The sequence below is a fragment of the Pteropus vampyrus genome, unplaced genomic scaffold, assembly GCF_000151845.1.
Source record: "Pteropus vampyrus isolate Shadow unplaced genomic scaffold, Pvam_2.0 Scaffold23, whole genome shotgun sequence".
NCBI lineage: Eukaryota > Metazoa > Chordata > Mammalia > Chiroptera > Pteropodidae > Pteropus > Pteropus vampyrus.
Genome location: NW_011888804.1, coordinates 11,535,331 through 11,553,732, shown reverse-complemented (window position 1 = coordinate 11,553,732; position 18,402 = coordinate 11,535,331). Strand labels below are relative to the sequence as shown.

Sequence of the window (18,402 nt, the reverse complement as noted above, 5' to 3'; positions counted from 1 at the left end):
AAGCGAGCTCCACAGCACAACCTGATGCGTGCCAATTAGCTGCGGGAACGCTCCATTGTGGCGGGTCGGGTGGTAGTGAGCCTGCGCTACTTAGAGCTGGGCGGGACGCCAGTGGGTCGTGCAGGGCTTCCAGCGCCTGCGCGGTAGAGAGGTGTAGGCGGTGCCTATGTGGCGCCTGCGCAATCGGCGGCAGCCGTGTGGGGCGGGCAGGAGGCGGTCTGAGGGCGGGCCGGGCGAACGGCGCCGCGGGGTTGGCTGCTACCCTGAGGCTGGACTCAACGGATTCGGGCCGCGCCACCGGGCGAGCTCGCCGCCCGGCCCAAGCCCGGAGCCAGCGAGCGAGCGAGGCGGCGCCGCGCGGTAAGAGCCAGGGCGGGGGCCCCTCTGTGTGCGCCAGAGGGTCAGTCCATCTCCTATGTGTCGCCCGCGCGGCGAGGCCCTGGCGACCCCGCAGACCCCAGCGGGCCCGCGCCTGCGCTGTCCCCTCCCGGGCCCCCTGGCCCATCCTGCGCCTGCGCTTGCGCCGTCCCTCTCTGGGCTCCCGGTGCGACCCGCAGCCAGTGTCGCGGGGCTTGCGGTCCGCCCCAGGCTGGCGTTGGGGCCTGGTCCTAGGCACTCAGCCCACCGGTTTCCGAGCTGAGGGGCCGGGCGCAGCCCTCGCAATTTGCTTTCCGCGAGTCCCAGGAGAGGCAGAGGTCGCCTCACCGTCCTGGTTTTCTGTTCTCATGTCCCCGGAGGGGACAGCTCTGCTTGGAGGCCCCGAGGACACCGCGCGACGAGCAGAGCTGCGGGCGGCGGACCCCGGGCCTCCTGCGGACTCAGCTTCCGCCAGGGCTCGCGCCCCCACCCTCGCTCTGCTTTTCTGGGAGGTCAGCCCGAAGCAGGCGGAATGTCCTTTTTTTTCCTTGAGACCTGGTTAATTGCTTCACGTTGGATATGAATAATTCGGTGTTTTGCTGAGGAATATTTTGCATTTCCCGCAATCTGGTAATTGTATGGCTTATGTGGTTACGCTTATGTGGTTAAGACAAGATAGGTCATTCTTGGGCAGTTCCCCTGGAGATGTCTGGAAAAGAAATCAGTTTCCACGTAGTTCCAGCCTGTTTACAAGACCAAGTAAGAATTCGTATGATTATTCAGATACAGAGAACCTTGGTTTGTTGATATTTTTGATAATTTGTCGGCAAGTATGGGAATGCCCAGGAAATATTCCCATATATTCGCTGCCCTGTTTCGATTACAGGGAAAATGTGTTGTAAGAAGAGCATCTAAACCATTGATAATGTTTTCCTCAGTTTACAACAGATTCAAGAAACTAAAAATGTTTCAGAGCCCAACAGCGTTTGCTGTCACCCAGGAGGATGCATCTTGAGATGAAATCAGTCTGCGCTCTTAGACTTTGGCAGACATCAACATTATATGTATACATGTACATCTGTATGTATGTATGTTATGAAGTAACCAACCCGATACAGAAGGGTATATGATATAAGAGGTAGAGTATTGGTCTGGATAAAATTGTTTCTATAAAGAAATGGCTGATCCAGTAACTTTTTTCTCTTTAAAATGTCTCTTTCCTTCAGATTTAGTGTGCACCAAGCAGCCTTTAAGACTCATCAACTTTTGGTAGCTGGAGAAAGCTTCCTAATTGTCTATGTATAGTCAAAGTACGTAGGGATTTTTTTGGCATTTTCAGTAAGAAAGTGAATATTGTGCCAGTAAGGAAAGTTATCATTGTGTGCCTTAGTAGTCCAAATATCTGAGTGTCAGTCAAGTATAGTATTATAGTGAGTGGAAAGTAATTATAGCTGTAGTTAAGGCGACATTTGTATCAAAATTTCTCTTTTAAACTTGAACTTTTAGGGTGTGTATCTGCAGTGCAGTATGTCACTTTGAGATGGGATTTTTCTGAAGCAGAGATTCTCCTTATAACTGACTTGACACAGTAAATCTTATATTTCAGATGACTCAGATAATAGTATTGCTTTGGTTCAAAATTATCAGGGTTTAGTTTTCATAATACATGACTTGCCTTATAACCATATCCATACTTAGATCACATGGTTAACTTGTACATGGTGTTATGCAAACTGTCCAGCTCAGTAGGGGAATGGTGACAGGGTGTCAGTAGGCTAGAGAAATTCTCTTAGCTTTACGGCTTTGGGCGAGCCTGTTTTCTTTTCTGGACCTTCATTTCCCCCTCTGTAAAGTGCGTGGAGTGGGGGAAGAGATGGAAAGGAGCTTGAGATGCTAACTTAACATTTGACGGATCCTTGATTATAGGGTCCTCTTCAGCTAGGGGGAGAACTGAGTCTTCTCATCAGTTCCATGACATTGTTTGTGGTCTCTCCTCAAAGACGCGGAGTGGGGACATCATAAGTTGGTGAGCACAAATTTTGGAGACTCTTAGTCAGGCCCTTGAAATGAAATGTTGAGTAGGCTTTATCATATTGAGAACAAAAGTTATTTTCTGGTGTTAAAATTAAGCATCTTTTATGAAATGATAGTAAATGGTGATAGTAATTGGTGGTATATGGTGATTATACATGGCAAGTACAAAGTTAGTTATCAGAATAAGATATTTTTAGAAATAAAGAGCCTAGAACCTGTTGTTTTGCTGTTATTAGGGAGTTTAGGAAAAAGTTCCTGAGGTTTTTGCTGCTAAGATTAACATGTAGATTATTTTTAAAGAGTAAATATGAATTTACTTTGTGGTTGTTAGTCACAATCTACAGGCAACCAAGAAACCCCTGTTAAATTTGCTTGGTATTAAAGATATTCCTATTCTCATCATCCTTTCCTACTGGATATAAAACGTCAGGATATTTTATGTGTTTGTGTTTGTGCCAACAAAATGAGCCTAGCCAGGGAAATTCCTCTGGAATTGTTAGTGCTGAATAGACTAACTGTGGAGGTAAAGAACCCCCATGAGGCTTCTCTGTCAGCTCAGAAATCTCTTAGTATTGTGGCCTCAGTCTTTTGCTATGAAACAACAGGACCATCGAGAAATTAGGTTTACAGATTGTATTTCAGATATGAAGTGGCTATGGTCTGTTACAAAGTGAATGTAACAGATGATCTTTGTGTCTGTAAAGTCTTTAAAATTTATTGTGGTCTGCTGTTAACAGATAAGATTTCGAGTTATAAATCTTTTATTTGTGTACTCACAAAACTACAATATCTCAAATATACATTATCAAATATACATTTTATAAGTGTCTTGAATTAAAATTAATAATGCACTCTAATTCTTCATAATACTTATTTCTACGTTCAGAGGACTGACTGCTTTCAGCCACCTCTGAAGCTCTCCATATTCAAAAGATAATTTGGTAACCCCATAAAGGAAATTTGTCTGTGAGCGAAGAGAGTGCAGATCTGTTAACAGTGTTTTTCCTGACTTTTTTCCCACATTTTTATTATAGCTCTTTTCTTTATTTTTTGGTCTTTCCAAAATAGTAATCTGTTCATAGTCACCACCTAACCCCCACCCCCGCAATTTAAAATCCTTCAGTGTCTCCTTGACTTTATCTTCATAATCACATCTACCATTCTTTAGCTTGGTATCCAGGATGTTTCATCACTGGGCTCTGGCCTCCACTTTCATCTTTCCTCCACCTTTTTTTGGGCGCTTCATTGAACTTTGCCGAACAGCTCTTGGTCCCTTGAACTCTCTCCAGTTTCCTTGTCTACCTCTGCTAGAATGTTCTTCTCTCACTTCATCTAATTATCACTTTCAAAACTCTGCTCAGATATTACCTTGCCTGGAAGATATTCCTTATCCTGTCTCATTCAGACTTGTCTAGCAGCCTGTCCGGTTAGGATTTGGCACCCCGTGTTTTATCTGCTTCCCGCCACTAGCCTGTGACACCACAGTGCATCACAAAGTGTGTGGCTTGACACAAAGTTGTTGCATCTGCTGGGTGCAGTATGTGCTGGGCTTGTCAATGCTACAGAGGAAGTGAACCACTTAGTCCCTGTCCTTAAGGAGCTTTTCACTCCAGGTGCACTTGACCTCACCAGTCTTGCGACACCTTCCAGTCATGCACACCAACTTGCAAAGTCCATTTCATTGTATCTTAGTGTCTAACAAATCCTACTTCTTGAAGGATACTCTCTCTAGTGTCTATTTTGTCATCCAGAAACCAGGTAGGCATCATCCTTGTTCTCAGCTCTGGAAGCATTATGCATCTTGCTTTTTATGTTGTATACCTTCCACATTGAGGTTTTTTTTTTTTTTAATTTGATGTGTTTGAATAGTAAATGTTTAAGAGAATAAGATAATAGATTTTGTTTGTCTGTTGTGCATATAACTTAGGGAAAATAGAAGAGTTAAAGAGAAAAAATATCTTTTGTCTTTTTTAAAAAGCCCCATATCACACTTTTCAAAAGAACTGAGCTTCTGCAAAAGAAAAAAAAGACTCTGGTTATTAAGCTTAGGAAAGAGGCATGCAAAGAACTGGCAGCAGTGTTAAGATTGTCAAGAAATATTTGTTAAAAATTAAAGTTGTCCCTTTTTTCTTTTCTCCCTTCTCATGTTCTTGGGAAAAATTCCAACTCATTTTCCAGTGGCACCTGTTCCATTGGGAATTCCCAAGACAGGCTTGTCTGTTGGGGCTCCTTTTTTTTCAGAACGGCGACAGTTGGACTCTTTCTTCCAGCAGATGCCCATTTTCTCCCACCTAGGAGACAGTATCCCGAGTCCCGCTTCTTTCTTTCCCCAGAAGCTGCTGCTTGTAATGTTTTGGTTCTACCCCACTAGGCCCATGAAGTCTTGAGCAGGAGTTATTGAAATTTCTTCTTGAATACCTTTTTTTTTTTTTTTTAACCTTTGGTGGGTTTGGGCCTGTCTTAAATCTTTTGTCCCATGTTTTCATTCTTTTTTCCCTTTCTGGCAGCCTGCATTTTCTTGCAAGCTCAATTACTACAGTTGCTCAGGTTTGCTTTCTCTCCCCTGTTGCAAATTATCTGCTGCATTTTTCAACTCTAGTTCCCTCATTTTTATTCTTTACGTTCATTTCAATTCACACTTATTCAGCGTTGCCCAGTACCCTCACTCAAGGCTTTAGCCTTGGGTTTTTTTTTTTAGTCTCTTAGATTTTTATCTCCTTGCCTCAACACTTGTCTCCTTCTCCACTCCAAACTCCATCATCAAGCTCACCAGCCTTTCACAGCATTTCTGCATCATTTTTGTATTCATTCGAACACATGAATACATGAGTATGGTTATTCACTTGAATACATGAAAGCCTTATATATTCATGTATTCATTCATGTATGCGTTTTTAAACATGGATGTTTTAAAATAACAGCTTTATTGAGATATAATTCATATACCATAAAGTTCATCTTTTTTGAAATGTACATTTCAGTGGTTTTTGGTATATTCACAAAGTTGTGCATTGATCACCACTCTCTAATTCCAGAACATTTTTATCACCTCAGAAAGAAACCTCACACCTATTAATAGTCGCTTCCCATTCTCCACTCCCCCCAGCTTCTGGTGATCACTCATCTACTTTCTATCTGTATGGATTTGCCTATTTTGGATAGTTCATACAAGTGGAATCGTATAGTTTATGGCTTTTTGTCTGGCTTCTTTCATTTAGCATAATGTTTTCAAGGTTTATCTATGTCGTAGCATGTAATAGTACTCATTCCTTTTATGTCCAAATAATGGTCCATAGTTTATCTGTTTATCAGTTGATGGACATTTGGGCTTTTTCCACTTTTTGGCTATTATGAATAATGCTGCTATGAACATTTTTGTATAAATTTTTGTTAGGACATATGTTTTCATTTCTATTAGGTATATACTTAGGAGTGGAATCATTGGGTCATATGGTAGCAGTGTTAAACCTTTGAGGAACCACACTGTTTCTCAAAAGCTGCACCATTTTACATTCCTACCAGCAGTGTATGACAGTTCCAAGTTCTCCACTTCCTCTTTAGTGTATGGGCTTTTGGGGTATACTTTTAAAATAATAGAATCATGTTTTTGACACTTCCACTTCTGTTTTTTTTAATACTTCTGGAAATTTCATTCACACAGTTGTTAGTACTCTTAATTCATTGTGATTAATAGCTTTGTAGAACTATTCCATAGTATAAGTATACCATTCATTCATTCACTCATTCAATTTAGGAGACTTTTATTAAGTGGCTGTTATGTGTCAGGGATTGTTTTAGGCTCTAGGGCAACAGCATCGAACAAAACCAAACCTTCTGCCATCCTTAGAGTTTACTTTCTAGTGCGAGATGGAGTGGGAAGTCAGGAAAAAGTAATATAGCATAGGGTTTTACCTGTGTATTTTTGAGTCTGTGGTAGCTGCTGAGTAGTGTATGTGAAGTATCGAAGGACGTTGCTGTAGCAATGTTAGTATTAATCACCTTGCAGGCAAATGTGGAAACATCTTTATAAAATAAAAATTCGAAAAAACTGTTTAATGTGGATATGGAGTTTTTCTGGTAAATCAGCTGATGAGCCTGAAAGATAAGTGTGTATGTCCTTGGTAGCAGAGTTTGCACATTTATAAATTGTATCCACATCCTCTTACTTTGATAAGTAATGTACGCCTTTCACCAAAAGCTGGGTGAGGTATATGTGCTGGAAATTTCCGATGGATGCAGCTGAGAGTACTTTTGGGGGACATGGCAAAACTGCCAGGCCCTTTCAAGAGTCTTGTTTTCTTCCTGAACTTTTATGTATTTATTATATTGCTTTATGAATTATTAAGATGGTACCCTGCAGTAAAGCCTACTTTAAGTTATTTATGTTGATGTCTAGGGAAAATGATCTGGGTCACTTAGAGTGGTGAGGCCTGGAGGAAAAAACCATGTCCTCTTCTTGAAGGGCAGATTATATCGATAGGCAGCCTAGCTGGGCCTGTGCTAACCTACCTCTCTATTGGTCCTAGAAGTAAAATAAGCAGTTAAAATAAATGTTTCTGTTCTGATTTTTTTTTAAAATTTGACTTTGAAATGAAGTTAAAAATGCACACTGTAGACACCAATTTATTCATCTTCCTGTTACTCACCCAGGTCAGTGGCTTGCTCAGCCAGACCCTCCAGTCTGGCTGAGGAGGTTGATCATGATGGAATACAGATCATTTATTAATTAGAATTTCACTGTGGTTAATAGAATGACATTTTGTAAAAATTTTTTTTTGACATTTTAGTTATTAACGGTCTTTGTTTTTAAATTGAAAAAAAAAATTCAACCTGCAAGTTTATGTTAAAGTATTTCTGAAGGGCTAGTGTAGACTATAAATGCCAACCAGGATACCATCTAGCTGCACTGTGATTCTTTGTTACCTCCTCCTGCCTTCGCTTCTGACTCTCCCTCCCCTACCACATGTGCTTAGGTGGGTTGGATTCTAAAACTTTATTTGTAAAATTCATAAGGTTTATGAAGTTTATATTAATAGTACCACGGAATTTAATGAGCACCTATAGCAGCATAGTTGAAAAAACTTACATTTCATGTTTGCATTTCATTAAATGTGGTCCTCAGGCAACATTTCTTGAGATAGTTAGCATAACTATTATTTTCCTTAATTTTGTAAATGAGGAAATGAGTTAAGAATACAGAGCTAATCAACCTTAAGAATACAGAACTAACCAAAGGCCAAGCTTGCATCTGACTCCAGGTTTCTGACTAAAAAGACCTATATTTTTTTCACTATAACATGCTGCTGCCTTTCAGCTAGAAAGCGTTTGTCCTGTGATTGAAGGAACTACAGTACTGGTTAGCCTGAAGAATAGAAAACCTAGGTAGGACATTGTTTCTTTTGCAATATGTGAAGAGCTTTCACAAGGGAAGAGGGATGGATCTATTTTGTGTTGCTTTGGCAGATGCCCTGGTAAATGGTAGTTAAAGTTGCAATGATATTTGGTTTCATACATGAAAAACTGCCCAAGAATTGAAGGGGCTGACCTTTCAAGTTACCACCTAGTAAAAAAAGCTGTGGGAGTGTGGTAGGATGATGGATGAGGGATTAAACTTGATGCCTGCTGTTTTATGAAAGTCCACTTTCCTCTTTTACTCTCTTCTTTGCTTCCTCCCTTTATACCCTTTCTTGACTAAGCACTTGGCTGAGTCGTCTCTCTTTTCTTTCCTAATATCATGCCTCTTCTCCCTTAAGCCACTCAGAAACAAGTTTTTAATATGGAATGGTCTTGGTAATATATAATGATAATTTTGTTTGGTTCATTTTTCTCACATTTGGAATGTTATTTTTTTCATATTTTAAATATAATGACAACTATGAATTTGGAATTTATATTTTTTTCTAATATATTATGGGAATTTTAAAAATTGGAAATAAAAATTGAGTGTATACTGTGATAGTAGGCTAAGGAAAGGATTTACTAAAGAAGTATGAGATTTTCTCCTGAAAGATTAACACAGTATTCGCTTTCTCACCCAAGGCTCATTGTCCTCAGAGACAACCACCCAAGATTATTGTCCTGTTTTGTTCCTATTTTCATGTGATAGCGTAAAATATAAAAGTCTACAAGGGTTTTGCATTTACCTGGCCAGAAGAACTATATACTGCAAATGGGGAGAGAGGGTGGTCAGCAGTGGCAAGTTTTGCATTGATGTCAGAGAGTGACTTCTGAGGAAGAATCTTTTTTACAAAAGTTGTCATAGCCCAGAGTTTAGATATTTTTTCAGTGATCAAGTCTCTTTGCTATGCTGTGTCAGAAGTAAGGCTGGGAGATTTGAGTTGAGAGGGTAGCTGTATTGAAAAAGAGGTTAGTAAGAGAAACAGGCAAGTCAAAAAGTGAGCTAGGAGAATTCTCCCCGCTAAGTACAATATGAAGCTTTTTGAAATAATTGAAGTTATACCACTGTTGTTTGGAGCCATTAAAGGTGAACCATTGTGAATATCTGAGTATCTAGCTAAGGTCAGTGCAAGAACTTCACATTTCAGCTTATGTCTGTTTATGCAGCAGTTCTCCCAGCCCCACTAGAATGCTTTGGTGAGTGGGGAGGAGAAAAAAAAAATACTCTTAAAGGCAGTTCATTTGTTGTTGGGGCATCTCTGATTATTAGCTGCCCTGGAATCTGTCTCGGTAACTTTGACTCACTAGTCCTATTCCTGTGTCTGGATCTTCTTAAATTTGAAAACAGTTATTCTTACTTGCTGAGTGTGAAAAGTCTCTTTTTTTTTTAAGTTGTTTCTATAGCCGTCTGGATTGGAGACAGGCTGGTTATTAGATTCTCTCCTTCTGGTGTTGTTCTAGAACTGCACAGAGTACCCATGGGCCCTCTCAGAAGCACGAGAATCTAACTTGGATTCCTGTCTTCCTGGATCCAGGTAGTATAAAGCAAATGATTTATTTCTGCTCAGAATTGTATTAATACCCTTGGAATAGCCCTACTGTGTTGTGTGGATAGCCAAGGTTATGGCCAGCCAAAATACCCACATTGCTTCACAGAAGCAAGTCTTCTAGAGGCTTTCTTTATAGTTTTCCTCTTACCAGTAATTCGTGGACGATAAGATCAAATCCTAACCTTTGACAGCACCTGTACCCTTCCCAAATCTGGTTCCTCTAGATTGCCACTTTGGAGATAATTTTCACCAATAAATAAATAAACAAATAAATAAGGTGATGGATGTGTAAATTAACTAGATGGTGGGAATTTTTTCACAATGTATGTCAGTCACCATGATGTACACTTTAAATATCTTATAATTATGTCAGTTATACCTCAGTAACAGTGAAAAAACATTGGAGATGAAAACATTCTGTTTACAGAAGGTCAGGGTTGCCTGTCTAGGACTTGAGTCACAGAAATACAGTTCAGATTTCTTATTTCTTATGTTTCAAATGGCATGCAAAGATGATAGTGATCCCTGGGTTTTAGGCCCAGCAGGTTTGCCACCTTATTTATTGTACCAACTCAGGGAAGTCAGTACACCTGATGCGCTGCAGTGTTCCAGCTGAAGTTCTGCTGTGCCTCTCCTTTGTAGGCTTCCCTCCCTGTGAAGGGCTGACTGCCTCTTGATTGTGTCTTCATTAACAACAGTTTGTGAGAGTCTCTAAATTGTTGGAGTGACAGGTTTTCTTTTTTTTCTTTTTCCCCTCATAAGCTTTTTCTTCCTAATTCCTGTTTGGAATTATGCTGTCTTGAGTTGCTATCTGTGGAGGCGTTCTTCTTTTAGCTTTACTGTTAAGTGATACATGTTGAGTGATGACATTGCAGCAGGAGGACTGACACATATCACAGTGCTTACTCGAGCAATTTTATCAGTGCCCTGCATCGTGTGCTTTCTCCATCGTAGCTGCAGTCTGCCAATCTGCTTTGAAAGATTGGAAATGAGTAGGGGGTCATCAGCCACCCTTGTCTACACAGGGACAGCAACTTTGAGGCCTCAGTCACTATAGTAACAAATGTTTTGCTTACCTGTTTCCACATAAGTTGCTGAGAATGTCTAGGATTTGGAAAAGAGGAAAAGGGAATTTGGGTTTTCAGGAGTAGCTGGGGCTTGAACAAAGGAGAGGCTGTAATGAGCATTCCTGAGGGGAAGGATTTAGTCAGCTAAGGGAGGAGAAGACATATTGAGTAGAGGTTGACAAAGTTTTTCTTTGTCACTATCTAAAAGCCAGATAGTAAATATTTTAGACTTTGCAAGTCCTATGATTTGTGTTGTAGCTAATCAGCTCTGTCATTGTAGCACAAATGTAGCCACAGAAATAAGTAAATTAATGAGCATAACTGTTTAAATAAAAGTTTCTTTGTGGAATTTAAATGTAAGTTTTTGATGTTATGATACATACTTTTGATTTTTTCCTTAACCATTTAAAAATGCAAAAAAATATTTTTAGTGTGTGGACTGTACAGAAACAAGTGATGGGCTGCATTTGGCCTTTGGAGTGTAGTTTGCTGACTCCTATCTTAGGAAACAGGAAGTAGAGAGGACTAGTCAGAAGACCTGGGAAACCAGGCCCCGGGGTTAGACTTTTGGTGATAGGAAGAAGGAAACCATTTTTGTGATATGATGAAAAATTTAAAGGAAGAATATTTTGTGTTTATTTGTGCCCGATAAGCATCTCAGTCTCTATTAAAATAAAATATTTCTTCACTATGGAAAATTTAAAGCGTGTACAAAGTAGAGAAAATAATATAATGAAACACGTGTGATATAATCACCCAGCTTCAACAATGGTCAATTCTAGGCCCTTTGCATTTCTATATGAATTTTAGAGTCAGCTTGTCACTTTTGACTGGAAAGCCTGCTGGAATTTTGATTTGAATTGTGTTGAATCTATAGATAAATTTTGAGGGAATTGACTAAACAATAGTGAGGCTTCTGACTCATAAACATGGTATATCTCTCAGTTTATTTAGATCTTTATCTTAGCAATATTTTGTAGTTTTCAGTGTACAGATCTTTCATCTTTTGGTCAGATTTATCCCTGAATATTTCATCTATTTTGATATTATTATAAATATTTTTAAAAGTTTCAATTTCTAGTTCATTGCTAATATATAGAAATATAATTGATTTTTATATGCTGATTTTATATTCTGAGGTCTTGCTATACTCACTTATTAGTTCTAGTAGCTTTTTTTGTACATAACATTTGACATTCCTCAGTGATGTCTGCAAATAAAAGAGTTTTACTTCTTCCTTTCCAGTCTGAATGCCTGTTTCTTTTTCTCACCTTATTGCACTAAGAACTTCTAGTACAATAATGAATAGAAGTGGTGAGAGCGAATTTCCTTATTCCTGATCTTAAGGGGAAAGCATTCATTCTTATGCCAGTAAGTATATTAAATGTAGATGTTTCATAGGTACTTTTTATCACACAAGGAGGTTCCCTTTCACTGTTTTAATTAAAGGTTGTTTTTTTTTGTTTTTTTTTTAAAATCAGGAATGAATGTTGGCTTTTGCCTAGCGCTTTTTCTGTGTCTATTGAGATGATCATGTTTTTTCTTTTTTAGTTTGTTCATATGAGTTACATTGATTTTTTGAATTTAAACCAACCTTACATTTGTGGGATAAACCCTACTTGGTCATGTTGTGTTATCCTTTTTCTAGATTGTTGGATTCAGTTGGCTAAAAGTTTGCTTAGAATTTTATTATTTTCATGAGACGTATTATTTGTAGTTTTCTTTTTTTGGTAATGTCTTTGTCAGATTTTGGTATCTGTAATGCTTGCTTTATAGAATGAGTTGGGAAGTATTCTGTTATCAATTTTCTGGAAGCATTTGTGTAGAATTTGTTTTATTTCCTCTTTAAATGTTTGGTAGAATTTCCTAGGGAATATATCCTAGGCCTGGAGTTTTCTTTATGAGAATATTTTTAACTATAAATTCAATTTCTTTAATAAATATAGGGCCCTTCTGGTTTTCTATTATTTCTTGAGTTGAGTTAGATAGTTTCAAGAATTTTATTTCATCTAAGTTGTTGATTTTATTGGCATAACATTCATAATCTTTATTGTCTTTATAGCTGTAAAATCTGTAGTGTTGTCACCCCTCTCATTCCTGATATTGGTGATTTGTGTCTTTTTCTCCTGATGTGTGGCTAGAGTTTTATCAGTATTATTGATGTTCTAAAAGACCCCATTTTAGATTTCATTAATCTCTTTTCCCCTCTTTTTTGTTTCACTGAGTTTTGCTCAGAGCTTTATTTCCTTCTGCTCGAGTTTCATTTGCTCTTCTTTTTCTTGTGTCTTAAGGTTGAAGCTGGGGTTTTGGTTTGAGACTTTTGTCTTTTCTAATATAGGTGTTTGGTGTTTAGTGTTATCAGTTTACTCTTAAAGTACTGCTTTAGGGGAATTCTACAAATTTTGTTATATCGTGTTCATTTTCATTTTCATTCTTTTCAAAATACATTCTAATTTCCCTTTTGATTTCTTTGACTCATATACAAAATATTCACAAGTGTGTTAGCTTCCAAGTATTTGAGAATTTCCCAGAGAGCTATTATTTTCTAATTTAACTAATGAAAAATCTTTAAAAAACATAACCACAATACCATTATCTCATCTTAAAAAGCAACAATTGAAAAAGAAGAACGCTAATTTGAAAGACCGCAGAAAGGATCAGGGAGAGATCTATGTCAGTCAAGGAAGCATGATGAAAGGTCAGTGGAGTGACTGAAGCAGGGTGGAAGCAATGAGTGAGACAAGAAGGGGTTGGACACTAGAGACAAAGGGAAGGTAAGTGTAAGTTTGTAGCTGACTGACGAAGGTAAAGGAAGGCCATATTGAATTAGGTGTCAGCAGTGATCGAAAGCGTGGAGGTTAGGTTTGGGAGAAGATGGCGCACACTTAGACTGGAACTATGAGGTTTCTAGTTGCCTGGAAGAATACCCGAAGCTTCTCTGCTTAAGCCAGGGAGTAAGAAAAACCATGGGGATTGTAATGGAAAGAGAGAGTGTTATAGTTTTGCTAGTACTGTGAAGAGATAAGAAAAAAGAAGTTTAGGATAAAGGGAACTCTGCCTTTCTGACTGTAGTGAAGAGGAAACGACATTAATACTTACTGCACTTCTTTCTGTATGCCGAGTGCTGTCCTCGTTAGTTTACACATTTGATATGGTTCTCGTAACAGTGTTCTGTGGTAGTTCTTCATCTCCACCAACTAATGAGAAAACTGAGGTTTGGAGATGAGTACTATGCCCAGAGCCACATAACCAGTGGTGGAGCTAGCATTTGAACCCAGGTTCTACCCAAATAATCAGCTCTTTCCACTAGGTACATAAATTCACAAGTATACGCCAGCATGTGTACCAAGCTGCTATTTAGAGATCTGCCTCCTGTATCATATGCTGTGTGTTTAGTGTTAAGGCCCAGAACAATGCTACTCTTTGCTCTTTTTTTTTTTTTTTTTTTTAAATCTATTGATTTTGTGTTTTGAAGTCCTTATAAGGGATGGCTGTTTTTTAAGCTAGAATGGTCAAGTTACAGGCTTACCACATTTTATTGCGCTTTGCAGATACTGCGTTTTTTACACATTGAAGGTTTGTGGTAACCTGGGTCAAGCAAGTCTCTCAGTGCCATTTTTCCAACAGTATTTGTTCACTTTATGTCTCTGTCACATTTTAATTCTAGTATTTTATCTCAGACTTTATTATTGTTATTATACTTGTTATGGTGATCTGTGGTCAGTGATCTTTGATGTTACTATTGTAATTGTTTTGGGGCGCCACACAAACATGCCCATATAAGACAGCAAATTCTATCAATAAATGTGTGCTCTGACTGCTCTACCAACTAGCTGTTCCCCCATCTCTCTCCCTCTCCTCAGGCCTCCCTATTCCTTCAGACATATCGATATTGAAATTAGGCCAATTAATAACCCTACAGTGGCCTCTGAATATTAAAATGAAAGAATCATACATCTGGCTTTACATAAAGCTAGAAATGATTAAACTTAGTGAGGAAGGCATATGAAAACTGAGATAGGCTGAAAGCTAGGCCTCTTGTGCCAAATAGCCAAATGGTGAATGCGGAAGAAAAGTTCTTGAAGGAAATTAAAAGTGCTACTCCAGTGAACACTTGAATGATAATAACAGAACAATAACAGAACAGCCTTATTGCTGATAGGGAGAAAGTTTTAGTGGTCCGGATAGAAGATCAAACCAGCCACAACATTTTCTTAGGCCAAAGCCTAATCCATTGCAGGCCTTAACTCTCTTCAATTCTGTGAGGGCTGAGCGAAGTGAGGAAGCTGCAGACCAAAAGTCTGAAGTTAGCAGATGTTGGTTCAGAAGGTTAAGGAAAGAAACTGTCTCAAAAGTGCAGGGTGAAATAGGAAATGCTGATGTAAAAGTTGCAGTAAGTTATCCAGAAGATCTAGCTAAGATAATGAAGGTGGCTACACTAAAGAGATTTTCACTGTAGATGAAACAGCTTTAAATTGGAAGAAGATGCCATCTGGGACTTTCATAGCCAGAGAGAAGTCAGTGCCTGGCTTCAGCGCTTCAAAGGACAGGCTTTCTTGTTAGGGGCTAATGCGGCTGGTGACTTGACGTTGATGTCAATGCTCATTTACCATTCCAAAATTCCTATGGTCCTTAAGAATTATACTAAATCTGCTCTGCCTGTGTTGTGTAAGTGGAACAACAAAGCTTGGATAAAGCACATCTGTTTACAGCATGGTTTACTGAGTATTTTAAGGCCACTGTTGAGGCCTACTGCTCAGAAAAAAAAAAGATTTCCTTTCACAATATTACTGCTCATTAACAGTGTATCTGGTCACCCAAGAGAATGAGATTAATGTTTTCATGCCTGCTAACACTACATCTCTTTGCAGTCCATTGATCAAGGAGTTATTTCAACTCTCAAGTCTTACTATTTAAGAAATACATTTCATAAAGCTGTAGCTGCCATAAGTAGTGATGGATCTGGGCAGAGTAAATGAAAAATTTTCTGGAAAGGATTCAGCATTTTAGATGCTATTAAAAACATTCATGATTCATGGAAGAGGTCAAAATATCAACATTAACAGGAGTTTGGAAGAAGTTGATTCTCACCCTCGTGGATTACTTTGAGGGGTTCAAGACTTCAGTGGAGGGAAGTAACTTAAGTGGTAGAGACAGCAAGAGAACTAGAATTAGAAGTGGAGCCTGAAGATGTGGCTGAATTGCTGCAACCTCATGATAGAACTTTAATGAATGAGAAGTTGCTTCTTAGGGATGAGCAGAGAAAGTGGTTTCTTGAGATGGAATCTACTCCTGGTGAAGTTGTGTGAAGATTATTGAAATGACAATAAAGGAGTTAGAATATTACATAAACTTAATTGATAAAGCAGAGTTTGAGAGGATCGAAAGAAGTTCTCTAAGTAAATGTTATGAGACAGCATTGCATGCTACAGAGAAATCATTGTGAAATGAAGAGTCAGTTGATACAGCAAACTTCATTGTTTTCTTATTGTACGAAATTGCCATAGCTACCCTAGCTGTCAGCAACTGTCACCCTGATCAGTCAGTGCCATCAAACATCAAGGCAAGACCCTCCACGAGTAAAAAGAGTATGACTCGCTGAAGGCTCAGATGATGGTTAGTAATTTTAGCAATAAGATATTTCTTAAGGTATGTGTATATTTTTTTAGACATAATGTGCACACTTAATAGACTACAGCATAGTGTAATCATAACTTTTCTTTGCACTGGGAAACCAGCAAATTCATGTAACTTGCTATATTGCGATATTTGCTTTATCGTGGTCTGGAGGAGAACCTACAATATCTTGCCGAGGTATGCCTATACTCATTTATTTAGTAAATCGGATTAGATAGGCAGCATTCTCAGAGACATGTATATGTGTATAGGGTTTTGGTAATGTTTTGAACACAGAAAATAGGGTCGAAGGCTTAGTATTTGAAGAGTCCCACCTGCTAAATTGTGGGTAGTCTATTATTCTTAACATCTACTACTAGTAACTTTACTGAAATTCAGAGTTTGTTAACATCATGTAATATTCTGTAATTTTACTTTTTTTCTTGAAATTTTGCTTCTTAAAAATTAGAATGAAGGATTGAAAAGAAACATTTATTTTACAAGTTCTGTTTTCTTAATACCTGATTATGTTATATTGAAATTCTGACATTGAGCTTTAGTGCTTGATTACATTACTCATACAGTAAAGACAAGCAGTCTGATCCTAAATTGATAATAGCAGAATCATTGTAATTGAGTTATATGGTGTGTCTCAGCATTTTAACAAGGAAGTGTGGACCATGACATTTGAACTCAGAAGGAATTGCTTTCCACTGTTTTCCTCTTTTTTTCCCTTGTACATCCTCATTCTACCACTAATAAGTGAACAGAAGTTCTCCACTCAGTTATAGGATGTTTTATAACGGGCTGTGAATTGTTTAACAGGTGATTAACTCACCTGTCTGGAAAGAGTTGCTAGGATTTACTTCTGACACTCATGTACTTTTCAGCAGTGATTTGGGGTATTCACATTATAGCTTTGATTTTGTCTGTTTTTCTGGTGTCTGGTTTCATTCTCTATGTAATTATTGAATGATGTCGTTAAGGCACTGGCCCTGTCTTGCATCATATAGATGACATTTGCATTCTAAGTGAAGCCAGTGGGAGAAGTCTATACATACTGCCCTTTGAAGGTGTGTTGATAAGTACTAGAAGAAGTACAGTCTAAGTGTTGGGGGCTTCACGGTGGGAGAGACAAGGTGTGAATGTGGATATTGGATGATGTAGCTCCTCTAAGCTAGGCTTTAAGGGAACTTGAACTATATTTGTCCTTTGAGATTGGCTTTGAAGGAGGATGGAGTTTTCAATTAATAGACGTTTTATTTGGTGTAATAATACACCAATTGGAAGAAGCTGCATGACATAGAAAGTGGCCAGGCGGGGCTGGCAGGGGTGATAGGGACAGAGAGGAGAGAAGGCTGTAAGCCGAAGCCCTTCCTTCAGTTGTCAAGATACATCTCTATCGTTTTTAAATGTCTCTGAAGACAGAGCATCCCAAAAGCCCTCTGTAGTCTCACCGTACAGGCCACCCCTTGAGATAAAGACAACCCTGGGAGTTACCAAGCTATGGTGGAATGGCGTGAGATTTGGAGTTAGGCCTCTTCAGACCCCTGCTTTAGCATTTGCCAGCTGTGGAAGGCTTTGGTTATCTTCTTTACAGTGGACCTGATGATCACACCCACCTCCTCAGATGGAGGATGGAATGAAATGATGTGTGTGAAACCCCAGCATGGCACTTGGCGTGTATCAGGCCCTCAAGTTTTAGTTCCCTTCTTTTCCTATTGTGAGGTTTCAGAGGGACTGGAGAACAGTGAATTTTGACCATCCGTTTGGGTTTGTCAATCTGTGCCAAGCATTCTGGAAGATCAGAGAGAGCCCTTCTTTGAGCTGTCTTACCCAGGAAATGTGGATGGAAATTTAAGGGAGTAACAGACCCTGTGGTATAGACTCACCCTTCTCTTTTAGCCAATTCTGTTGAGTTGGCTTACTGAACTCAACAGGATGTCTGCGCAGTTAAGAGTTAAGGCCTACTTTATGATATGGTCAGAAAGATGAACAGCTCCCCTTCCCCCAGGTTTAAATCAACCCCTTTATACCAAGGTTTTTCAGTCTTGGTACTCTTGATGTTTTGGGTTGTATAGTTCTTTGTTGTGGGGTCTGTCTTGTGCTTTGTAGGATGTTTAGCCCCAACTAACCTGTACCCATTTGGTGCCAATAGCACCTCCCCCCCAGTTGTGACAACCAAAAATATCTACAGACAGTGCCAAATGTTCCCTCAGGGGCAAAATTGCCCACTGTTGAGACCGCTGTCTTATATTCAGTAGACACAAGGAAAAAGTACTCCTTAGTATTTTTTATTAATTTTCTTTTTACAGAACCAGTGAAATGCTTATGGAAAAAGATTTCACTTTTATTAAACTGAATTCAAATTCTTATCTATT

General features: G+C 39.0%; 1 protein-coding gene across 5 annotated transcripts in view; it reads left to right on the top strand.

Moving 5' to 3' along the window:
* The first annotated feature begins 206 nt into the window (after positions 1 to 206).
* SPECC1L (sperm antigen with calponin homology and coiled-coil domains 1 like) overlaps positions 207 to 18,402 on the top strand; it is a 121,830-nt gene continuing 103,634 nt past the window's right edge. The window contains exons 1-2 of one of the 5 annotated variants that reach the window (XM_023528313.1): positions 245 to 360; positions 9,250 to 9,323. The gene's annotated coding sequence lies outside the window, so the exon portion shown is untranslated. Of the gene's footprint in view, positions 361 to 854; positions 988 to 9,249; positions 9,324 to 18,402 lie in introns of those variants that run through there. The other 4 variants (XM_011356017.2, XM_011356015.2, XM_023528314.1 and 1 more) reach the window with 4 other exon arrangements.